General features: G+C 45.4%; 1 long non-coding RNA gene across 2 annotated transcripts in view; it reads left to right on the top strand.

Annotated features, from left to right (window-relative positions):
* LOC127469096 (uncharacterized) overlaps positions 1 to 19,149 on the top strand; it is a 38,129-nt gene extending 18,980 nt beyond the window's left edge. Inside the window, exons 2-3 of one of the 2 annotated variants that reach the window (XR_007903831.1) lie at positions 245 to 313; positions 19,133 to 19,149. This is a non-coding gene — a long non-coding RNA (uncharacterized LOC127469096). The remainder of the gene's footprint in view (positions 1 to 244; positions 314 to 19,132) is intronic. The other variant, XR_007903832.1, reaches the window with a different exon arrangement.
* The last annotated feature ends 6,340 nt before the right edge of the window (positions 19,150 to 25,489 follow it).

Below are 25,489 nucleotides of genomic sequence, written 5' to 3'. Positions count from 1 at the left end.
GGTCTGCACCTTTATGACGTGTCTGGGCTTTATGAGGTCAGTCTTATGATGAGGTCTGCACCTTTATGACGTGTCTGGGCTTTATGAGGTCAGTCTGATGATGAGGTCTGCACCATTATGACGTGTCTGGGCTTTATGAGGTCAGTGTGATGATGAGGTCTGCACCGTTATGACGTGTCTGGGCTTTATGAGGTCAGTCTGATGATGAGGTCTGCACCATTATGACGTGTCTGGACTTTATGAGGTCACTGTGATGATGAGGTCTGCACCATTATGACGTGTCTGGGCTTTATGAGGTCAGTGTGATGAGGAGGTCTGCACCATTATGACGTGTCTGGGCTTTATGAGGTCACTGTGATGCTGAGGTCTGCACCATTATGACGTGTCTGGGCTTTATGAGGTCAGTCTGATGATGAGGTCTGCACCATTATGACTTGTCTGGGCTTTATGAGGTCAGTGTGATGATGAGGTCCGCACCATTATGACGTGTCTGGGCTTTATGAGGTCACTGTGATGATGAGGTCCGCACCTTTATGACGTGTCTGGGCTTTATGAGGTCACTGTGATGATGAGGTCTGCACCATTATGACATGTCTGGGGTTTATGAGGTCACTGTGATGATGAGGTCTGCACCATTATGACGTGTCTGGGCTTTATGAGGTCACTGTGATGATGAGGTCTGCACCATTATGACATACCTGGGCTTTATGAGATCAGTCTGATCATGAGGTCTGCACCATTATGACATACCTGGGCTTTATGAGGTCAGTGTGATGATGAGGTCTGCACCATTATGACGTGTCTGGGCTTTATGAGGTCAGTCTGATGATGAGGTCTGCACCATTATGACGTGTCTAGGCTTTATGAGGTCAGTCTGATGATGAGGTGTGTACCATTATGAGGTGTCTGGGCTTTATGAGGTCACTGTGATGATGAGGTCTGCACCATTATGACGTGTCTGGGCTTTATGAGGTCACTGTGATGATGAGGTCTGCACCATTATGACATGTCTGGGCTTTATGAGGTCACTGTGATGATGAGGTCTGCACCTTTATGACGTGTCTGGGGTTTATGAGGTCCTTGTGATGATGAGGTCTGCACCATTATGACGTGTCTGGGCTTTATGAGGTCACTGTGATTATGAGGTCTGCACCATTATGACGTGTCTGGGCTTTATGAGGTCACTGTGATTATGAGGTCTGCACCATTATGACGTGTCTGGGCTTTATGAGGTCAGTGTGATGATGAGGTCTGCACCATTATGACGTGTCTGGGCTTTATGAGGTCACTGTGATGATGAGGTCTGCACCATTATGACGTGTCTGGGCTTTATGAGGTCACTGTGATGATGAGGTCTGCACCATTATGACATGTCTAGGCTTTACGAGGTCAGTCTGATGATGAGGTGTGCACCATTATGAGGTGTCTGGGCTTTACGAGGTCAGTGTGATGATGAGGTGTGCACCATTATGAGGTGTCTGGGCTTTACGAGGTCAGTGTGATGATGAGGTCTGCACCATTATGACGTGTCTGGGCTTTACGAGGTCACTGTGATGATGAGGTCTGCACCTTTATGACATGTCTGGGCTTTATGAGGTCACTGTGATTATGAGGTCTGCACCTTTATGACGTGTCTGGGCTTTATGAGGTCACTGTGATTATGAGTTCTGCAGCTTTATGACGTGTCTGGGCTTTATGAGGTCACTGTGATGATGAGGTCTGCACCATTATGACGTGTCTGGGCTTTATGAGGTCACTGTCATGATGAGGTCTGCACCATTATGACGTGTCTGTGCTTTATGATGTCACTGTGATGATGAGGTCTGCACCATTATGACATGTCTGGGCTTTATGAGGTCACTGTGATGATGAGGTCTGCACCTTTATGACATGTGTGGCATTTATGAGGTCACTGTGATGATGAGGTCTGCACCATTATGACATGTCTGGGCTTTATGAGGTCAGTCTGATGATGAGGTCTGCACCATTATGACATGTCTGGGCTTTATGAGGTCAGTCTGATGATGAGGTCTGCACCATTATGACATGTCTGGGCTTTATGAGGTCACTGTGATGATGAGGTCTGCACCATTATGACATGTCTGGGCTTTATGAGGTCAGTCTGATGATGAGGTCTGCACCATTATGACATGTCTGGGCTTTATGGGGTCACTGTGATGATGAGGTCTGCACCATTATGACATGTCTGGGCTTTATGAGGTCACTTTGATGATGAGGTCTGCACCATTATGACATGTCTGGACTTTATGAGGTCACTGTGCTGATTAGGTCTGCACCATTATTCGGTGTCTAGGCTTTATGAGGTCAGTGTGATGATGAGGTCTGCGCCATTATGACATACCTGGGCTTTATGAGGTCAGTGTGATGAGGAGGTCTGCACCATTATGACATGTCTGGGCTTTATGAGGTCACTGTGCTGATGAGGTCTGCACCATTATGACATGTCTGGGCTTTATGAGGTCACTGTGATGATGAGGTCTGCACCATTATGACGTGTCTGGGCTTTATGTGGTCACTGTGATGATGAGGTCTGCACCATTATGACGTGTCTGGGCTTCATGAGGTCAGGGTAATGATGAGGTCTGCACCATTATGACGTGTCTGGGCTTTATGAGGTCAGTGTGATGATGAGGTCTGCACCATTCTGACGTGTCTGGGCTTTATGAGGTCACTGTGATGATGAGGTCTGAACGTTTATGACGTGTCTGGGCTTTATGAGGTCACTGTGATGATGAGGTCTGCACCTTTATGACATGTCTGGGCTTTATGAGGTCAGTCTGATGATGAGGCCTGCACCATTATGACGTGTCTGGGATTTTTGAGGTCAGTCTGATGATGAGTTTTGCAATATTATGACGTGTCTGGCCTTTATGAGGTCACTGTGATGATGAGGTCTGCACCATTATGAGTTGGCTAGTCTTTATGAGGTCAGTCTGATGATGAGGTCTGCACCATTCTGACGTGTCTAGGCTTTGTGAGGTCAGTGTAATGATGATGTCTGCACCATTATGAGTTTGGTAGTGTTTATGAGGTCACTGTGATGATGAGGTCTGCATCTTTATGACGTTTCTGGGCTTTATGAGGTCACTGTGATGATGAGGTCTGCAGCTTTATGACGAGTCTGGGCTTTATGAGGTCACTGTGCTGATGAGGTCTGCACCATTTTGACATGTCTGGGCTTTATGAGGTCACTGTGATGATGAGGTCTGCACCATTATGACGTGTCTGGGCTTTATGAGGTCAGTCTGATGATGAGGTGTGCACCATTATGAGGTGTCTGGGCTTTACGAGGTCAGTGTGATGATGAGGTCTGCACCTTTATGACGTGTCTGGGCTTTACGAGGTCAGTGTGATGATGAGGTCTGCACCTTTATGACGTGTCTGGGCTTTACGAGGTCAGTGTGATGATGAGGTCTGCACCATTATGACGTGTCTGGGCTTTATGAGGTCACTGTGATGATGAGGTCTGCAGCTTTATGACCTGTCTGGGCTTTATTAGGTCACTGTGATGATGAGGTCTGCACCTTTATGACGTGTCTGGGGTTTATGAGGTCACTGTGATGATGAGGTCTGCACCTTTATGATGTGTCTGGGCTTTATGAGGTCAGTCTGATGATGAGGTCTGCACCATTATGACATGTCTGGACTTTATGAGGTCAGTCTGATGATGAGGTCTGCACCATTATGACATGTCTGGGCTTTATGAGGTCAGTCTGATGATGAGGTCTGCACCATTATGATATGTCTGGACTTTATGAGGTCACTCTGATGATGAGGTCTGCACCATTATGACATGACTGGGCTTTATGAGGTCTGTCTGATGATGAGGTCTGCACCATTATGACATGTCCGGGCTTTATGAGGTCACTGTGATGATGAGGTCTGTACCATTATGACATGTCTGGGCTTTATGAGGTCACTGTGATGATGAGGTCTGCACCATTATTACATACCTGGGCTTTATGAGGTCACTGTGATGATGAGGTCTGCACCATTTTGCCATGTCTGGGCTTTATGAGGTCACTGTGATGATGAGGTCTGCACCATTTTGCCATGTCTGGGCTTTATGAGGTCACTGTGATGATGAGGTCTGCACCATTTTGACATGTCTGGGCTTTATGAGGTCACTGTGATGATGAGGTCTGCACCATTTTGACATGTCTGGGCTTTATGAGGTCACTGTGATGATGAGGTCTGCACCATTTTGACATGTCTGGGCTTTATGAGGTCACTGTGATGATGAGGTCTGCACCATTATGACATGTCTGGGCTTTATGAGGTCACTGTGATGATGAGGTCTGCACCATTATGACGTGTCTGGGCTTTATGAAGTCACTTTGATGATGAGGTCTGAACGTTTATGACATGTCTGGGCTTTATGAGGTCAGTGTGATGATGAGGTCTGCACCATTATGACGTGTCTGGGCTTTATGATGTCACTTTGATGATGAGGTCTGAACGTTTATGACATGTCTGGGCTTTATGAGGTCACTGTGATGATGAGGTCTGCACCATTATGACGTGTCTGGGCTTTATGAGGTCAGTATGATGATGAGGTCTGCACCATTATGACGTGTCTGGGCTTTACGAGGTAACTGTGATGATGAGGTCTGCACCTTTATGACCTGTCTGGGCTTTATGAGGTCACTGTGATGATGAGGTCTGCACCTTTATGACGTGTCTGGGCTTTATGAGGTCACTGTGATTATGAGGTCTGCAGCTTTATGACGTGTCTGGGCTTTATGAGGTCACTGTGATGATGAGGTCTGCACCATTATGACGTGTCTGTGCTTTATGAGGTCGCTGTGATGATGAGGTCTGCACCTTTATGACGTGTCTGTGCTTTATGAGGTCACTGTGATGATGAGGTCTGCACCTTTATGACATGTCTGGGCTTTATGAGGTCACTGTGATGATGAGGTCTGCACCATTATGACATGTCTGGGCTTTATGAGGTCACTGTGATGATGAGGTCTGCACCTTTATGACATGTGTGGCATTTATGAGGTCACTGTGATGATGAGGTCTGCACCATTATGACATGTCTGGGCTTTATGAGGTCAGTCTGATGATGAGGTCTGCACCGTTATGACATGTCTGGGCTTTATGAGGTCACTGTGATGATGAGGTCTGCACCATTATGACATGTCTGGGCTTTATGAGGTCAGTCTGATGATGAGGTCTGCACCATTATGACATGTCTGGGCTTTATGGGGTCACTGTGATGATGAGGTCTGCACTATTATGACATGTCTGGGCTTTATGAGGTCACTTTGATGATGAGGTCTGCACCATTATGACATGTCTGGGCTTTATGAGGTCACTGTGCTGATTAGGTCTGCACCATTATGACATGTCTAGGCTTTATGAGGTCAGTGTGATGATGAGGTCTGCGCCATTATGACATACCTGGACTTTATGAGGTCAGTGTGATGAGGAGGTCTGCACCATTATGACATGTCTGGGTTTTATGAGGTCACTGTGCTGATGAGGTCTGCACCATTATGACGTGTCTGGGCTTTATGAGGTCACTGTGATGATGAGGTCTGCACCATTATGACTTGTCTGGGCTTTATGAGGTCACTGTGATGATGAGGTCTGCACCATTATGACGTGTCTGGGCTTCATGAGGTCAGGGTAATGATGAGGTCTGCACCATTATGACGTGTCTGGGCTTTATGAGGTCAGTGTGATGATGAGGTCTGCACCATTCTGACGTGTCTGGGCTTTATGAGGTCACTGTGATGATGAGGTCTAAACCATTATGACGTGTCTGGGCTTTATGAGGTCACTGTGATGATGAGGTCTGCACCTTTATGACATGTCTGGGCTTTATTAGGTCAGTCTGATGATGAGGCCTGCACCATTATGACGTGTCTGGGATTTTTGAGGTCAGTCTGATGATGAGTTTTGCAATATTATGACGTGTCTGGCCTTTATGAGGTCACTGTGATGATGAGGTCTGCACCATTATGAGTTGGCTAGTCTTTATGAGGTCAGTCTGATGATGAGTTCTGCACCATTCTGACGTGTCTAGGCTTTGTGAGGTCAGTGTAATGATGATGTCTGCACCATTATGAGTTGGCTAGTGTTTATGAGGTCAGTCTGATGATGAGGTCTGCACCTTTATGACGTGTCTGGGCTTTATGAGGTCAGTCTGATGATGAGGTCTGCACCATTATGACATGTCTGGACTTTATGAGGTCAGTCTGATGATGAGGTCTGCACCATTATGACATGTCTGGGCTTTATGAGGTCAGTCTGATGATGAGGTCTGCACCATTATGATATGTCTGGACTTTATGAGGTCAGTCTGATGATGAGGTCTGCACGATTATGACATGACTGGGCTTTATGAGGTCTGTCTGATGATGAGGTCTGCACGATTATGACATGTCCGGGCTTTATGAGGTCACTGTGATGATGAGGTCTGTACCATTATGGCATGTCTGGGCTTTATGAGGTCACTGTGATGATGAGGTCTGCACCATTATTACATACCTGGGCTTTATGAGGTCACTGTGATGATGAGGTCTGCACCATTTTGACATGTCTGGGCTTTATGAGGTCACTGTGATGATGAGGTCTGCACCATTTTGACATGTCTGGACTTTATGAGGTCACTGTGATGATGAGGTCTGCACCATTTTGACATGTCTGGGCTTTATGAGGTCACTGTGATGATGAGGTCTGCACCATTATGACATGTCTGGGCTTTATGAGGTCACTGTGATGATGAGGTCTGCACCATTATGACGTGTCTGGGCTTTATGAAGTCACTTTGATGATGGGGTCTGAACGTTTATGACATGTCTGGGCTTTATGAGGTCACTGTGATGATGAGGTCTGCACCATTATGACGTGTCTGGGCTTTATGAGGTCACTGTGATGATGAGGTCTGCACCATTATGACGTGTCTGGGCTTTATGAGGTCACTGTGATGATGAGGTCTGCACCATTATGACGTGTCTGCGCTTTATGAGGTCAGTATGATGATGAGGTCTGCACCATTATGACGTGTCTGGGCTTTATGAGGTCACTGTGATGATGAGGTCTGCACCATTATGACGTGTCTGGGCTTTATGAGGTCACTGTGATGATGAGGTCTGCACCATTATGACGTGTCTGGGCTTTATGAAGTCACTGTGATGATGAGGTCTGCACCATTATGACGTGTCTGGGCTTTATGAAGTCACTGTGATGATGAGGTCTGCACCATTATGACGTGTCTGGGCTTTATGAAGTCACTGTGATGATGAGGTCTGCACCATTATGACGTGTCTGGGCTTTACGAAGTCACTGTGATGATGAGGTCTGCACCATTATGACGTGTCTGGGCTTTACGAAGTCACTGTGATGATGAGGTCTGCACCATTATGACGTGTCTGGGCTTTATGAAGTCACTGTGATGATGAGGTCTGCACCATTATGACGTGTCTGGGCTTTATGAAGTCACTGTGATGATGAGGTGTGCACCATTATGAGGTGTCTGGGCTTTATGAAGTCACTGTGATGATGAGGTCTGAACGTTTATGACGTGTCTGGGCTTTATGAGGTCACTGTGATGATGAGGTGTGCACCTTTATGACATGTCTGGGCTTTATGAGGTCAGTCATATGATGAGGCCTGCACCATTATGACGTGTCTGGGATTTTTGAGGTCAGTCTGATGATGACTTTTGCAATATTATGACGTGTCTGGGCTTTATGAGGTCAGTGCCATGATGAGGTCTGCACCTTTATGACATGTCTGGGCTTTATGAGGTCACTGTGATGATGAGGTCTGCACCATTATGACATATCTGGACTTTATGAGGTCAGTCTGATGATGAGGTCCGCACCTTTATGACGTGTCTGGGCTTTATGAGGTCACTGTGATGATGAGGTCCGCACCTTTATGACATGTCTGGGCTTTATGAGGTCACTGTGATGATGAGGTCTGCACCTTTATGACATGTCTGGGCTTTATGAGGTCACTGTGATGATGAGGTCTGCACCATTATGACATGTCTGGGCTTTATGAGGTCAGTGTGATGATGAGGTCTGCACCTTTATGACATGTCTGGGCTTTATGAGGTCAGTGTGATGATGAGGTCTGCACCATTATGACATGTCTGGGCTTTATGAGGTCAGTGTGATGATGAGGTCTGCACCTTTATGACCTGTCTGGGCTTTATGAGGTCACTGTGATGATGAGGTCTGCACCTTTATGACCTGTCTGGGCTTTATGAGGTCACTGTGATGATGAGGTCTGCACCTTTATGACCTGTCTGGGCTTTATGAGGTCACTGTGATGATGAGGTCTGCACCTTTATGACCTGTCTGGGCTGTATGAGGTCACTGTGATGATGAGGTCTGCACCTTTGTGACCTGTCTGGGCTTTATGAGGTCACTGTGATGATGAGGTCTGCACCTTTATGACCTGTCTGGGCTTTATGAGGTCACTGTGATGATGAGGTCTGCACCTTTATGACATGTCTGGGCTTTATGAGGTCAGTGTGATGATGAGGTCTGCACCATTATGACTTGACTGGACTTTATGAGGTCAGTGTGATGATGAGTTCCGCACCATTATGAGGTGTCTGGGCTTTATGAGGTCACTGTGATGATGAGGTCCGCACCTTTATGACGTGTCTGGGCTTTATGAGGTCACTGTGATGATGAGGTCTGCACCATTATGACATGTCTGGGCTTTATGAGGTCACTGTGATGATGAGACCTGCACCATGATGACATGTCTGGGCTTTATGAGGTCACTGTGATGATGAGGTCTGCACCATTATGACATGTCTGGGGTTTATGAGGTCACTGTGATGATGAGGTCTGCACCATTATGACGTGTCTGGGCTTTATGAGGTCACTGTGATGATGAGGTCTGCACCATTATGACGTGTCTGGGCTTTATGAGATCAGTCTGATCATGAGGTCTGCACCATTATGACGTGTCTGGGCTTCATGAGGTCAGGGTAATGATGAGGTCTGCACCATTCTGACGTGTCTGGGCTTTATGAGGTCAGTGTGATGATGAGGTCTGCACCATTCTGACGTGTCTGGGCTTTATGAGGTCACTGTGATGATGAGGTCTGAACCATTATGACGTGTCTGGGCTTTATGAGGTCACTGTGATGATGAGGTCTGCACCTTTATGACGTGTCTGGGATTTTTGAGGTCAGTCTGATGATGAGTTTTGCAATATTATGACGTGTCTGGCCTTTATGAGGTCACTGTGATGATGAGGTCTGCACCATTATGAGTTGGCTAGTCTTTATGAGGTCAGTCTAATGATGAGGTCTGCACCATTCTGACGTGTCTAGGCTTTGTGAGGTCAGTGTAATGATGATGTCTGCACCATTATGAGTTGGCTAGTGTTTATGAGGTCAGTCTGATGATGAGGTCTGCACCTTTATGACGTGTCTGGGCTTTATGAGGTCAGTCTGATGATGAGGTCTGCACCATTATGACGTGTCTGGACTTTATGAGGTCAGTCTGATGATGAGGTCTGCACCATTATGACATGTCTGGGCTTTATGAGGTCAGTCTGATGATGAGATCTGCACCATTATGATATGTCTGGACTTTATGAGGTCAGTCTGATGATGAGGTCTGCACGATTATGACATGACTGGGCTTTATGAGGTCTGTCTGATGATGAGGTCTGCACGATTATGACATGTCCGGGCTTTATGAGGTCACTGTGATGATGAGGTCTGTACCATTATGGCATGTCTGGGCTTTATGAGGTCACTGTGATGATGAGGTCTGCACCATTATTACATACCTGGGCTTTATGAGGTCACTGTGATGATGAGGTCTGCACCATTTTGACATGTCTGGGCTTTATGAGGTCACTGTGATAATGAGGTCTGCACAATTTTGACATGTCTGGGCTTTATGAGGTCACTGTGATGATGAGGTCTGCACCATTTTGACATGTCTGGGCTTTATGAGGTCACTGTGATGATGAGGTCTGCACCATTATGACGTGTCTGGGCTTTATGAAGTCACTTTGATGATGAGGTCTGAACGTTTATGACATGTCTGGGCTTTATGAGGTCACTGTGATGATGAGGTCTGCACCATTATGACGTGTCTGGGCTTTATGAAGTCACTTTGATGATGAGGTCTGAACGTTTATGACATGTCTGGGCTTTATGAGGTCACTGTGATGATGAGGTCTGCACCATTATGACGTGTCTGGGCTTTATGAGGTCAGTATGATGATGAGGTCTGCACCATTATGACGTGTCTGGGCTTTATGAGGTCACTGTGATGATGAGGTCTGCACCATTATGACGTGTCTGGGCTTTATGAGGTCACTGTGATGATGAGGTCTGCACCATTATGACATGTCTGGGCTTTATGAGGTCAGTCATATGATGAGGCCTGCACCATTATGACGTGTCTGGGATTTTTGAGGTCAGTCTGATGATGAGTTTTGCAATATTATGACGTGTCTGGGCTTTATGAGGTCAGTGTGATGATGAGGTCTGCACCTTTATGACATGTCTGGGCTTTATGAGGTCACTGTGATGATGAGGTCTGCACCATTATGACATGTCTGGACTTTATGAGGTCAGTCTGATGATGAGGTCCGCACCTTTATGACGTGTCTGGGCTTTATGAGGTCACTGTGATGATGAGGTCCGCACCTTTATGACGTGTCTGGGCTTTATGAGGTCACTGTGATGATGAGGTCTGCACCTTTATGACATGTCTGGGCTTTATGAGGTCACTGTGATGATGAGGTCTGCACCATTATGACATGTCTGGGCTTTATGAGGTCAGTGTGATGATGAGGTCTGCACCTTTATGACATGTCTGGGCTTTATGAGGTCAGTGTGATGATGAGGTCTGCACCATTATGACATGTCTGGGCTTTATGAGGTCAGTGTGATGATGAGGTCTGCACCTTTATGACCTGTCTGGGCTTTATGAGGTCACTGTGATGATGAGGTCTGCACCTTTATGACCTGTCTGGGCTTTATGAGGTCACTGTGATGATGAGGTCTGCACCTTTATTACCTGTCTGGGCTTTATGAGGTCACTGTGATGATGAGGTCTGCACCTTTATGACCTGTCTGGGCTTTATGAGGTCACTGTGATGATGAGGTCTGCACCTTTATGACCTGTCTGGGCTTTATGAGGTCACTGTGATGATGAGGTCTGCACCTTTATGACCTGTCTGGGCTTTATGAGGTCACTGTGATGATGAGGTCTGCACCTTTATGACATGTCTGGGCTTTATGAGGTCACTGTGATGATGAGGTCTGCACCTTTATGACATGTCTGGGCTTTATGAGGTCACTGTGATGATGAGGTCTGCACATTTTTGACATGTCTGGGCTTTATGAGGTCACTGTGATGATGAGGTCTGCACATTTATGACATGTCTGGGCTTTATGAGGTCACTGTGATGATGAGGTCTGCACCATTATGTCGTGTCAGGGCTTTATGAAGTCACTTTGATGATGAGGTCTGCACCTTTATGACGTGTCTGGGCTTTATGAGGTCAGTCTGATGATGAGGTCTGCACCATTATGACGTGTCTGGGCTTTATGAGGTCAGTGTGATGATGAGGTCTGCACCTTTATGACGTGTCTGGGCTTTATGAGGTCAGTGTGATGATGAGGTGTGCACCATTATGACGTGTCTGGGCTTTATGAGGTCACTGTGATGATGAGGTCTGCACCATTATGACGTGTCTGGGCTTTATGAGGTCAGTGTGATGATGAGGTCCGCACCATTATGACGTGTCTGGGCTTTATGAGGTCACTGTGATGATGAGGTCCGCACCTTTATGACGTGTCTGGGCTTTATGAGGTCACTGTGATGATGAGGTCTGCACCATTATGACGTGTCTGGGCTTTATGAGGTCAGTGTGATGATGAGGTCTGCACCATTATGATGTGTCTGGGCTTTATGAGGTCAGTGTGATGATGAGGTCTGCACCATTATGACGTGTCTGGGCTTTATGAGGTCACTGTGATGATGAGGTCTGCACCATTATGACATACCTGGGCTTTATGAGGTCAGTCTGATGATGAGGTCTGCACCATTATGACATACCTGGGCTTTATGAGGTCAGTGTGATGATGAGGTGTGTACCATTATGAGGTGTCTGGGCTTTATGAGGTCACTGTGATGATGAGGTCTGCACCATTATGACGTGTCTGGGCTTTATGAGGTCACTGTGATGATGAGGTCTGCACCATTATGACATGTCTGGGCTTTATGAGGTCACTGTTATGATGAGGTCTGCACCTTTATGACGTGTCTGGGGTTTATGAGGTCCCTGTGATGATGAGGTCTGCACCATTATGACGTGTCTGGGCTTTATGAGGTCACTGTGATTATGAGGTCTGAACCATTATGACGTGTCTGGGCTTTATGAGGTCAGTGTGATGATGAGGTCTGCACCATTATGACGTGTCTGGGCTTTATGAGGTCACTGTGATGATGAGGTCTGCACCATTATGACGTGTCTGGGCTTTATGAGGTCACTGTGATGATGAGGTCTGCACCATTATGACGTGTCTGGGCTTTATGAGGTCACTGTGATGATGAGGTCTGCACCATTATGACGTGTCTGGGCTTTATGAGGTCACTGTGATGATGAGGTCTGCACCATTGTGACGTGTCTGAGCTTTATGAGGTCACTGTGATGATGAGGTCTGCACCATTGTGACGTGTCTGGGCTTTATGAGGTCACTGTGATGATGAGGTCTGCACCATTATGACGTGTCTGGGCTTTATGAGGTCAGTGTGATGATGATGTCTGCACCTTATGACGTGTCTGGGCTTTATGAGGTCAGTCTGATGATGAGGTCTGCACCATTCTGACGTGTCTGGGCTTTATGAGGTCAGTGTGATGATGAGGTCTGCACCATTATGACATGTCTGGGCTTTATGAGGTCACTGTGATGATGAGGTCTGCACCATTATGACGTGTCTGGGCTTTATGAGGTCAGTGTGATGATGAGGTCTGCACCATTATGACATACCTGGGCTTAATGAGGTCAGTGTGATGATGAGGTCTGCACCATTATGACGTGTCTGGGCTTTATGAGATTAGTCTGATGATGAGATCTGCACCATTATGACATACCTGGGCTTTATGAGGTCAGTGTGATGATGAGGTCTGCACCATTATGACGTGTCTGGGCTTTTTGAGGTCACTGTGATGATGAGGTCTGCACCATTATGACGTGTCTAGGCTTTATGAGGTCAGTCTGATGATGAGGTGTGCACCATTATGAGGTGTCTGGGCTTTACGAGGTCACTGTGATGATGAGGTCTGCACCTTTATGACCTGTCTGGGCTTTATGAGGTCACTGTGATGATGAGGTCTGCACCATTATGACGTGTCTGTGCTTTATGAGGTCACTGTGATGATAAGGTCTGCACCATTATGACATGTCTGGGCTTTATGAGGTCACTGTGATGATGAGGTCTGCACCTTTATGACATGTGTGGCATTTATGAGGTCACTGTGATGATGAGGTCTGCACCATTATGACATGTCTGGGCTTTATGAGGTCAGTCTGATGATGAGGTCTGCACCATTATGACATGTCTGGGCTTTATGAGGTCACTGTCATGATGAGTTCTGCACCATTATGACATGTCTGGGCTTTATGAGGTCACTGTGATGATGAGGTCTGCACCATTATGACATGTCTGGGCTTTATGAGGTCAGTCTGATGATGAGGTCTGCACCATTATGACATGTCTGGGCTTTATGGGGTCACTGTGATGATGAGGTCTGCACCATTATGACATGTCTGGGCTTTATGAGGTCACTTTGATGATGAGGTCTGCACCATTATGACATGTCTGGGCTTTATGAGGTCACTGTGCTGATTAGGTCTGCACCATTATTCGGTGTCTAGGCTTTATGAGGTCAGTGTGATGATGAGGTCTGCGCCATTATGACATACCTGGGCTTTATGAGGTCAGTGTGATGAGGAGGTCTGCACCATTATGACATGTCTGGGCTTTATGAGGTCACTGCGATGATATGGTCCGCACCATTATGACATGTCTGGGCTTTATGAGGTCAGTGTGATGATGAGACCTGCACCATGATGACGTGTCTGGGCTTTATGAGGTCACTGTGATGATGAGGTCTGCACCGTTATGACATGTCTGGGCTTTATGAGGTCACTGTGATGATGAGGTCTGCACCATTATGACGTGTCTGGGCTTTATGAGCTCAGTATGATGATGAGGTCTGCACCATTATGACGTGTCTGGGCTTTATGAGGTCACTGTGATGATCAGGTCTGCACCATTATGACGTGTCTGGGCTTTATGAGGTCACTGTGATGATGAGGTCTGCACCATTATGACATGTCTGGGCTTTATGAGGTCACTGTGATTATGAGGTCTGCACCATTATGACGTGTCTGGGCTTTATGAGGTCACTGTGATTATGAGGTCTGCACCATTATGACGTGTCTGGGCTTTATGAGGTCAGTGTGATGATGAGGTCTGCACCATTATGACGTGTCTGGGCTTTATGAGGTCACTGTGATGATGAGGTCTGCACCATTATGACGTGTCTGGGCTTTATGAGGTCACTGTGATGATGAGGTCTGCACCATTATGACGTGTCTGGGCTTTATGAGGTCACTGTGATGATGAGGTCTGCACCATTGTGACGTGTCTGAGCTTTATGAGGTCACTGTGATGATGAGGTCTGCACCATTGTGACGTGTCTGGGCTTTATGAGGTCACTGTGATGATGAGGTCTGCACCATTATGACGTGTCTGGGCTTTATGAGGTCAGTGTGATGATGATGTCTGCACCTTATGACGTGTCTGGGCTTTATGAGGTCAGTCTGATGATGAGGTCTGCACCATTATGACGTGTCTGGGCTTTATGAGGTCAGTGTGATGATGAGGTCTGCACCATTATGACATACCTGGGCTTAATGAGGTCAGTGTGATGATGAGGTCTGCACCATTATGACGTGTCTGGGCTTTATGAGATTAGTCTGATGATGAGATCTGCACCATTATGACATACCTGGACTTTATGAGGTCACTGTGATGATGAGGTCTGCACCATTATGACGTGTCTGGGCTTTTTGAGGTCACTGTGATGATGAGGTCTGCACCATTATGACGTGTCTAGGCTTTATGAGGTCAGTCTGATGATGAGGTGTGCACCATTATGAGGTGTCTGGGCTTTACGAGGTCACTGTGATGATGAGGTCTGCACCTTTATGACCTGTCTGGGCTTTATGAGGTCACTGTGATGATGAGGTCTGCACCATTATGACGTGTCTGTGCTTTATGAGGTCACTGTGATGATGAGGTCTGCACCATTATGACATGTCTGGGCTTTATGAGGTCACTGTGATGATGAGGTCTGCACCTTTATGACATGTGTGGCATTTATGAGGTCACTGTGATGATGAGGTCTGCACCATTATGACATGTCTGTGCTTTATGAGGTCAGTCTGATGATGAGGTCTGCACCATTATGACATGTCTGGGCTTTATGAGGTCACTGTCATGATGAGTTCTGCACCATTATGACATGTCTGGGCTTTATGAGGTCACTGTGATGATGAGGTCTGCACCATTATGACATGTCTGGGCTTTATGAGGTCAGTCTGATGATGAGGTCTGCACCATTATGACGTGTCTGGGCTTTATGAGGTCACTGTGATTATGAGGTCTGCACCATTATGACGTGTCTGGGCTTTATGAGGTCAGTGTGATGATGAGGTCTGCACCATTATGACGTGTCTGGGCTTTATGAGGTCACTGTGATGATGAGGTCTGCACCATTATGACGTGTCTGGGTTTTATGAGGTCACTGTGATGATGAGGTCTGCACCATTGTGACGTGTCTGAGCTTTATGAGGTCACTGTGATGATGAGGTCTGCACCATTGTGACGTGTCTGGGCTTTATGAGGTCACTGTGATGATGAGGTCTGCACCATTATGACGTGTCTGGGCTTTATGAGGTCAGTGTGATGATGATGTCTGCACCTTATGACGTGTCTGGGCTTTATGAGGTCAGTCTGATGATGAGGTCTGCACCATTCTGACGTGTCTGGGCTTTATGAGGTCAGTGTGATGATGAGGTCTGCACCATTATGACATGTCTGGGCTTTATGAGGTCACTGTGATGATGAGGTCTGCACCATTATGACGTGTCTGGGCTTTATGAGGTCAGTGTGATGATGAGGTCTGCACCATTATGACATACCTGGGCTTAATGAGGTCAGTGTGATGATGAGGTCTGCACCATTATGACGTGTCTGGGCTTTTTGAGGTCACTGTGATGATGAGGTCTGCACCATTATGACGTGTCTAGGCTTTATGAGGTCAGTCTGATGATGAGGTGTGCACCATTATGAGGTGTCTGGGCTTTACGAGGTCACTGTGATGATGAGGTCTGCACCTTTATGACCTGTCTGGGCTTTATGAGGTCACTGTGATGATGAGGTCTGCACCATTATGACGTGTCTGTGCTTTATGAGGTCACTGTGATGATGAGGTCTGCACCATTATGACATGTCTGGGCTTTATGAGGTCACTGATGATGAGGTCTGCACCTTTATGACATGTGTGGCATTTATGAGGTCACTGTGATGATGAGGTCTGCACCATTATGACATGTCTGGGCTTTATGAGGTCAGTCTGATGATGAGGTCTGCACCATTATGACATGTCTGGGCTTTATGAGGTCACTGTCATGATGAGTTCTGCACCATTATGACATGTCTGGGCTTTATGAGGTCACTGTGATGATGAGGTCTGCACCATTATGACATGTCTGGGCTTTATGAGGTCAGTCTGATGATGAGGTCTGCACCATTATGACATGTCTGGGCTTTATGGGGTCACTGTGATGATGAGGTCTGCACCATTATGACATGTCTGGGCTTTATGGGGTCACTGTGATGATGAGGTCTGCACCATTATGACATGTCTGGGCTTTATGAGGTCACTTTGATGATGAGGTCTGCACCATTATGACATGTCTGGGCTTTATGAGGTCACTGTGCTGATTAGGTCTGCACCATTATTCGGTGTCTAGGCTTTATGAGGTCAGTGTGATGATGAGGTCTGCGCCATTATGACATACCTGGGCTTTATGAGGTCAGTGTGATGAGGAGGTCTGCACCATTATGACATGTCTGGGCTTTATGAGGTCACTGCGATGATATGGTCCGCACCATTATGACATGTCTGGGCTTTATGAGGTCAGTGTGATGATGAGGTCTGCACCGTTATGACATGTCTGGGCTTTATGAGGTCACTGTGATGATGAGGTCTGCACCATTATGACGTGTCTGGGCTTTATGAGGTCAGTATGATGATGAGGTCTGCACCATTATGACGTGTCTGGGCTTTATGAGGTCACTGTGATGATGAGGTCTGCACCATTATGACGTGTCTGGGCTTTATGAAGTCACTGTGATGATGAGGTCTGCACCATTATGACGTGTCTGGGCTTTATGAAGTCACTGTGATGATGATGTCTGAACGTTTATGACGTGTCTGGGCTTTATGAGGTCACTGTGATGATGAGGTCTGCACCTTTATGACATGTCTGGGCTTTATGAAGTCAGTCATATGATGAGGCCTGCACCATTATGACGTGTCTGGGATTTTTGAGGTCAGTCTGATGATGAGTTTTGCAATATTATGACGTGTCTGGGCTTTATGAGGTCAGTGTGATGATGAGGTCTGCACCATTATGACGTGTCTGGGCTTTATGAGGTCAGTCTGATGATGAGGTCTGCTCCATTATGACGTGTCTGGGCTTTATGAGGTCAGTGTGATGATGAGGTCTGCACCTTTATGAGGTGTCTGCGCTTTATGAGGTCAGTGTGATGATGAGGTCTGCACCTTTATGACCTTTCTGGGCTTTATGAGGTCACTGTGATGATGAGGTCTGCACCTTTATGACCTGTCTGGGCTTTATGAGGTCACTGTGATGATGAGGTCTGCACCTTTATTACCTGTCTGGGCTTTATGAGGTCACTGTGATGATGAGGTCTGCACCTTTATGACATGTCTGGGCTTTATGAGGTCACTGTGATGATGAGGTCTGCACCTTTATGACATGTCTGGGCTTTATGAGGTCACTGTGATGATGAGGTCTGCACATTTATTTCATGTCTGGGCTTTATGAGGTCACTTTGATGATGAGGTCTGCACATTTTTGACATGTCTGGGCTTTATGAGGTCACTGTGATGATGAGGTCTGCACAGTTATGACATGTCTGGGCTTTATGAGGTCACTGTGATGATGAGGTCTGCACTTTTATGACCTGTCTGGGCTTTATGAGGTCACTGTGATGATGAGGTCTGCACATTTAAGACATGTCTGGGCTTTATGAGGTCAGTGTGATGATGAGGTCTGCACCATTATGACGTGTCTGGGCTATATGAGGTCACTGTGATGATGAGGTCTGCACCTTTATGACGTGTCTGGGCTTTCTGAGGTCACTGTGATGATGAGACCTGCACCATGATGACGTGTCTGGGCTTTATGAGGTCAGTGTGATGATGAGGTCTGCACCATTATGACGCGTCTGGGCTTTATGAGGTCAGTGTGATGATGAGGTCTGCACCATTATGACATACCTGGGCTTAATGAGGTCAGTCTGATGATGAGGTCTGCACCATTATGACGTGTCTGGGCTTTATGAGATCAGTCTGATGATGAGGTCTGCACCATTATGACGTGTCTGGGCTTTATGAGATCAGTCTGATGATGAGGTCTGCACCATTATGACATACCTGGGCTTTATGAGGTCAGTGTGATGATGAGGTTTGCACCTTTATGACGTGTCTGGGCTTTACGAGGTCAGTGTGATGATGAGGTCTGCACCATTATGACGTGTCTGGGCTTTATGAGGTCAGTGTGATGATGAGGTCTGCAGCTTTATGACCTGTCTGGGCTTTATGAGGTCACTGTGATGATGAGGTCTGCACCTTTATGACGTGTCTGGGCTTTATGAGGTCCCTGTGATGATGAGGTCTGCAGCTTTATGACCTGTCTGGGCTTTATGAGGTCACTGTGATGATGAGGTCTGCACCATTATGACGTGTCTGGGCTTTATGAGGTCAGTGCCTTCATGAGACCTGCACCATTATGACATGCATTCGCTTTATGAGGTCAGTGTATTTATGTGGCCTGCGCCATTATAAGGTTCATGAGCTTTATTTGGGTAGATCCTTCATGACATTCATAGGGTCTTTGAGTGTATAACATTTATAATGAAAACCTCTTTATGAATTGTAAGGGCTCTATGGTGTCAGTGCATTTATGAGACCTGCATCACTATAATGTTTATGGCGTTAATAATAAGAGATCTTTTGTTAAGGCTCTGCCATGATGAGGTTTCTTGGCTTTATGTGGAAAGTCCCTTTATGAGGCCTGTACCACTATGAGATGTATGGGGTTTAGGATGTCATTGCTTTTATGAAGCCTGTACTTTTATGAGTTGGATGGGCTTTATGAGGTCAGAGTCTTTGTTACGTTTATGGGGTTTATGAGGATATCGTGTTTATAACGAGAGCCTCTTTATGTGGTTTAGAGAATTTAAGAGGACAGTATGTTTATGAGGCCTTCCTCATTATGATGTGGATGGCAATTATGATGACAGAGCTTTTATCAGGGCTCCACTATTATGAGGGTTATGGGCTTTATGATGACAGTACCTTTATGGATGGGGTTTATGAGAGCAAAATCTTTATGAGGGTCATGGGGTTTATGAGGGCATCCTCTTTACGATGCCTGTTTTTTTGAGATTTTGGACATTATGAAGACAATGTGTTTATGAGGCCTGCATCTTTATGAGGTAAATGGTGTTTATGATGACATAGCATTTATGAAGGCTCCACCATTATGAGGTTTCTGGGCTTTATGAGGTCAGTACCTTTAGGAGACCTGCACCATTATGAGGTGAATGGGTTTATGAGGTCAGTGTTTTTTATGAGGTTTGCACCATTATGAGGTGTATGGGCTTTATGGGGTCAGAGGCTTTTTGACATTTATGGGGTTTTTGTAGAGACTGTGTTTATGATGTGCCCCTTTATGAGGTTTATAGACTTTATGAGGAGAGTGCATTTATGAGGCCTGCAGCATCATGAGTTGTATGGCATTTATGATGACAGAGCTTTTATGAAAGCCTCACTATTATGAGGTTTATGGGCTTCATGAGGACAATACCTTTATCAGGTCTGTATCGTTATTAGATATATGGGGTTTATGGGGTCAATGCTTTTTTGAGGCCTACACCATTATGATGTGTATGGACCTTTTGAGGGTAGAGTTTTTATGACATTTATAGTGTTTATGAGGTCATCATCTTTATGGTGATAGCCTCTTTATGAGGTTTATGGAGTTTAAGAGGACACGGATTTTATGACACCTTCATCACTATGAGATGTATGGGGTTTATGAGTTCAGAGTTTTTATGAAGTTTGCATAATTATTTTTGTATGGGTTTTATGAGCACAATACCTTTATGGCATTTATGAGGACACCGTCTTTATGATGTGCCTCTTTATGAGGTTTATGGACTTTATGAAGACAGTGCATTTATGAGGCCTGCATCACTATGAGGTGTATGGCATTTATTATGACAGAGCCTTTATCAAGGCTCTACCATTATGACATTTATGGATTTTATGAGGAAATTCCCTTTATGAGGCCTTCACCATTATGAGAAGTATGGGCTTTATGAGGACAGTGCCTTTACAAGGTTCATGGCATTCCTGAGTACATTGCTTTTATGATGAGAGCCCCATTATGATGTTTATGGACTCAGTGAGGTCAGTGCTTTCATGAGGCCTGCAGTATTATGAGGTGGGTTGGCTTTATGTGGACAGAGGCTTTTTGATATTTATGGTTTTATGAGGACATTGTTTTTATGATGAGAACCTCTTTATGAGGTTTAGGGGCTTTATGAAGTCATTGCGTTTATGAGGCCTGCATCACTGTGAGATGTATGGGGTTTATGGAGGAAGGAGGGTGTCTGGCGTCAGGGAGGATGAGGATTGTTTCTTCATTGAGGAAAAAAGAAAGTACTTTGTCAGCATCATAGAGGAAGGAAGGAGTCTGGCATCTTGAAGTAATAAATTCTGCTATGAGGGGTTAAGGAGGGTGCCTGTCATCATTGAGGTTATATGGAGTCTGGAATCATGGAAAAAGGTAGTAGTTTTATCATAGTGGTGAGAGGGAGGAAGGGAATCAGGTCATTGAGGAAGGAGTCTGGTATCATAGAGGTGAGAGAGAATCTTGCATCAAAGTAGAAGGAGGGAATCTGCAGTCATAGAGGAACGATGGAATCTGGTGTCACGGAACAACAGTGGTGTATGGCATTATAGAGCATGGATGTTATCATGCATCATAGAGGAACCAAGGAGTCTGGCATCCTAGAGGTAAGGAATTTAGGTATCATAAAAGAAGCAGGGAGTCTTGCATCACTGAGGTGAGTGGGGGTCTTGCATCATAGAGAAAGGAGGGAATGGAACATCGTGGAAGGAGTGAGTCTGGCATCATAGAGGAAGGATGAAATCTGTAATCATAGAGGAAGAAAGGAGATCCAGCATAGAGATGAGAGGGATTTTGGAATCATAGAGGAAGGTAGGAGTTTGTATGGTAGTGGTAAGAGGGAGTCTGCCGTCAAAGAGGTAAGAGGGTGTCTTGCATCATATAAGATATAGGGAGGCTGGCATTAAAGAGGAATGGAGAGAATCTGGCGTCACTAGGGAAGAAAGGAGTCTGTCATCATAGAGCTAAGAGGGAGTCTGCATCACAGAGGAAGGAAATATTCTGGCATCACAGAGAAAGAAGGGAATCTGGCATGATGAAGGAAGAAGAGAATCTGTCATCAAAGAAGAATGAAGGAGTCTGGAATTATAGAGTAACACATGCATCTGGCAACACAGAGGAAAGAAATAGTCTGGCATTATAGAGAAAGAAGGGAGTTTGGCATCATAGAGGAAAGAAGGTTTTTGGCATTGAAGAAGGAGGGAGTCTGGCATCATGAATGTAGGAGAAAGTCTGATGTCAAAGGGAGAGTCTGTAATCAGTGTGTCATTTTTTAGGAATGATATTCCCCAGCTATTTTATTCCTGTTGAGCAGCAGGCTGATGCAGAGAAGGCCCATGTATGTGAGGTCCATACAGGAAGAAGATAAAACCTGGGAGTTGCTGTGTAATAAGTATTCTGGACAGCTTTTCCTCACAGAGAAGTACTTCTATCCACAAGACTCTAATGGGTGATATTATCTCCACAAATAAAAAAATTATAAAATGTGTGAATATCTGCTTGCAGGGTTGGGATTTGGAAATGTAACATCTGACAGGGGCTCTGCAACCAGTTATGTGCACTTGAATACAAGATGTCTTTTGAGGCTCTCATGGATTTTTGTAAAAGCTTGATGATCAAGCCTTGGAAGTAAATATTTAAAATCGGAAGCATTTTCATTGGAGTGACACTGCATGGGATAGCTTTCCTTGTGTAACTGGAGATATAGTGTGCTGTTGCTGTCTGTATGTCCGATAATTTATACTGATGCTGAGAAGGGGGAGTTCTGTGTGTCTCCTCCAGTATCTCCTGCTGACAGTTATTCAATTACCTATCATTATATGCTGACACTTAAACAGCTGTATTTCAGAAAACTTAAGTGAAGTCTTTGTGAAGAAGGATTTGGAGATAATTAAAAGGAAGGGCAATACAGAGGAATGGGAAAGCAATGAGATGATGACAGTAGGGAAACTTCTCGTTGGGATCTTGATAGCCTCACTTGATCTTGCTGACTGCAATGCTCAGATACTAAGACAACATCTGAAGGGAATTAAAGGGTGAAAGTTCTCTTTGTTACTACAGAGATTCTGCTCAAACCAGACGTGGCTGACTGCTAAAGTTCCTCTGCAGTTTGAAAGTGGTCTGTGATCCTAAGCTTCAAGCCAGATTTGCTGGCCATTATAGGAAGAGGGATTTTTGGCCTTTATCAGTGAGTTGCTACACCTCATCTATTAGCAGTGATATGAATTCCCAAGCACTTTCTAGAATTTATCATATGCTTATTCTAGAGGGATGACTTCTTTGTGCTTGGCTGCAGATTTAGCATCACTTATTCTAAAAGCCAGGCACTTTTCTTAACCATAAATATCCTTAGAAAATAATCACAGGAAAACATTTGGGGGACATAAAATATAATATTGTCATTATTTTATTGCATTTTCCCATCAGTTTTACTACTCTAATAGTTCCTTTTGTAGACTCTAAATAGAATGGAATCAACAGATATAATTCAGTATAGTTTTTCCATATCTTAAATAATGCAAGTTTAACTCATGATAACTTACATTTATAACCATGTATGTTTATACGCTTCAGTTTAGAATGAGTAAACTATAAAATCTAACAACTGCATCCCTTTCAAGCCTCTACTAATTGTCTGAAACAAAGGAAGTATATACATTATTCACTTATCACTTTCAGCATAAAATTGGGCATTTTTTACTGTATGATACGTGCATTCTACAACTAAGCAAGCTGAAAAAATCCCCAGTTAAAATCTTGCTGTTTAAAGCTAATAATACAGAAAATTCCCTGTAACTTAGAATGCCTTGCAAGTAAGTTTTACCCTTTTGTTATGTTGTAGTTTCTTTCTGATATGTCATTGCTGTAGAATTGTCTCTTAGAACAAAATAAGAATGGTAATATCATGGACTTAATGGTACAGAATAATAACTTCTAGTGTATTCAGGAATGGGCATTGCTTTGAGAAGGCATGATCCTGTAGCCACTGCAGACCTGGATTCCAGTCTTTGGACTAGCATGGGCATTGTTTGACTCTTGCTGTGTATTACTTGGGCCCAATATTTGCAAAACCATGAACCCAACTCAAAGGAGAGATTATAAGTCAGAATGACAATTTATTAAAATAATACAGTAAGTACAATAATACAAACAAACAATTGGTCTCAACCCACAAAAACCCAAATGTATAACCCAGTACCCTGGGGCCTGAACAAAGTGGTGTTCCTTGGGCCCTGTTTGAGTCCAAAGTAAAGGGAGAGGGGAAGAACCTGCTGGTGGGAGAGCTGCTGCAGTCTGGCCAGAACTGGTGATCGCAGTCCAGTGGTGGTCTAAGTCTGGTTGAGAGCGATGAGATGCAGCCGTCCTCTGGATCCCACGAGTGGGTTGAAAAATGTTCCAAAACTCCAAGATTATATATCCTCCAGTTCAGGCAGGAATGCTTGGTACTCTCCTCAGGGCGGGGAGTTCACAAAGGGTGTGAGGACAGAAACATCTTCCTATCTCACAGGCCTCTTAACACCTAGTTTATAGCCTGAGGAGTCAGGCTCTATGGGCAGAAGGTGCGAATAGTCTATTGACAACAATAGTCTAGTTTCTGGGAAATGACATGGAAGGCTATAGAATACAGTTTTGGGTTACACCCACCATGATGAACTGATCTCAGCTGTCCTAACTAGGACATTATCCACCCCTTATTCTATGCCATCCATGTCATGCCCAAATTAACCCCCTTTAAAAACTATATCCCTTTAAAACTATATACATCTATCTATCTATCTATCTATATATATATATACAATGAAACATTACAGACCATTCTCACTCAAAATTAGGTCCCCTTGTGGTACACAACGTGTCTCCCCATCTTTTTGCATTACCCACCACGTGGAACCAGGTCCCTGAGCAAAAACAATCCCTCGGATGGGTTTGCCTTTGCTTGAGGTGGGACTAATCCAAACAGTCTTCCCTAACATTCCTCTCATATGTACCACGGGGACTTTATCTCCATCTACAGTATGCAAAAGTTCTGATTGGGCAGGGCCAGCTCGATTGATGGAACCTCGGGTGTTGACCAACTAGGTGGCCTTTGCTAAATGCAGCTCCCAGTGTTTGAGAGTCTCCCCACACAGTGCCTTCAGAGTGGTTTTCAGCAGTCCGTTGCACCGCTCAACTTTTCCAGCAGCTGGTGCATGGTAGGGGATATGATACACCCACTCAATGCCGTGCTCTTTGGCCCAGGTGTCTACGAGGCCATTCTTGAAATGGGTCCCATTATCAGACTCAATTCTCTCCGGGGTGCCGTGTCGCCACAGGACTTGTTTTTCAAGGCCCAGGATGGTATTCCGGGCAGTGGCATGAGGCACGGGGTATGTCTCCAACCATCCAGTGCTTCCTTCTACCATGGTCAGTACGTAGTGCTTGCCTTGGCGGGTTTTGGGGAGCGTGATGTAGTCAACTTGCCAGGCTTCCCCATACCTGTACTTCGACCACCGTCCACCATACCACAGAGGCTTCACCCGCTTGGCCTGCTTGATGGCAGCACATGTCTCACAGTCATGGATGACCTGTGAGACAATGTCCTTGGTTAAGTCCACCCCTCGGTCACGAGCCCATCTGTATGTTGCATCTCTCCCCTGGTGACCGGAGGCGTCATGGGCC

The sequence above is a fragment of the Manacus candei genome, unplaced genomic scaffold (assembly GCF_025592945.1).
Source record: "Manacus candei isolate 608988 ecotype Guabito, Panama unplaced genomic scaffold, ASM2559294v1 h1tg000017l, whole genome shotgun sequence".
In the NCBI taxonomy this organism is placed as follows: Eukaryota; Metazoa; Chordata; class Aves; order Passeriformes; family Pipridae; genus Manacus; species Manacus candei.
The sequence above is the reverse complement of the archived record's forward strand: the minus strand, read 5'-3'. Positions and strand labels throughout refer to the sequence as shown.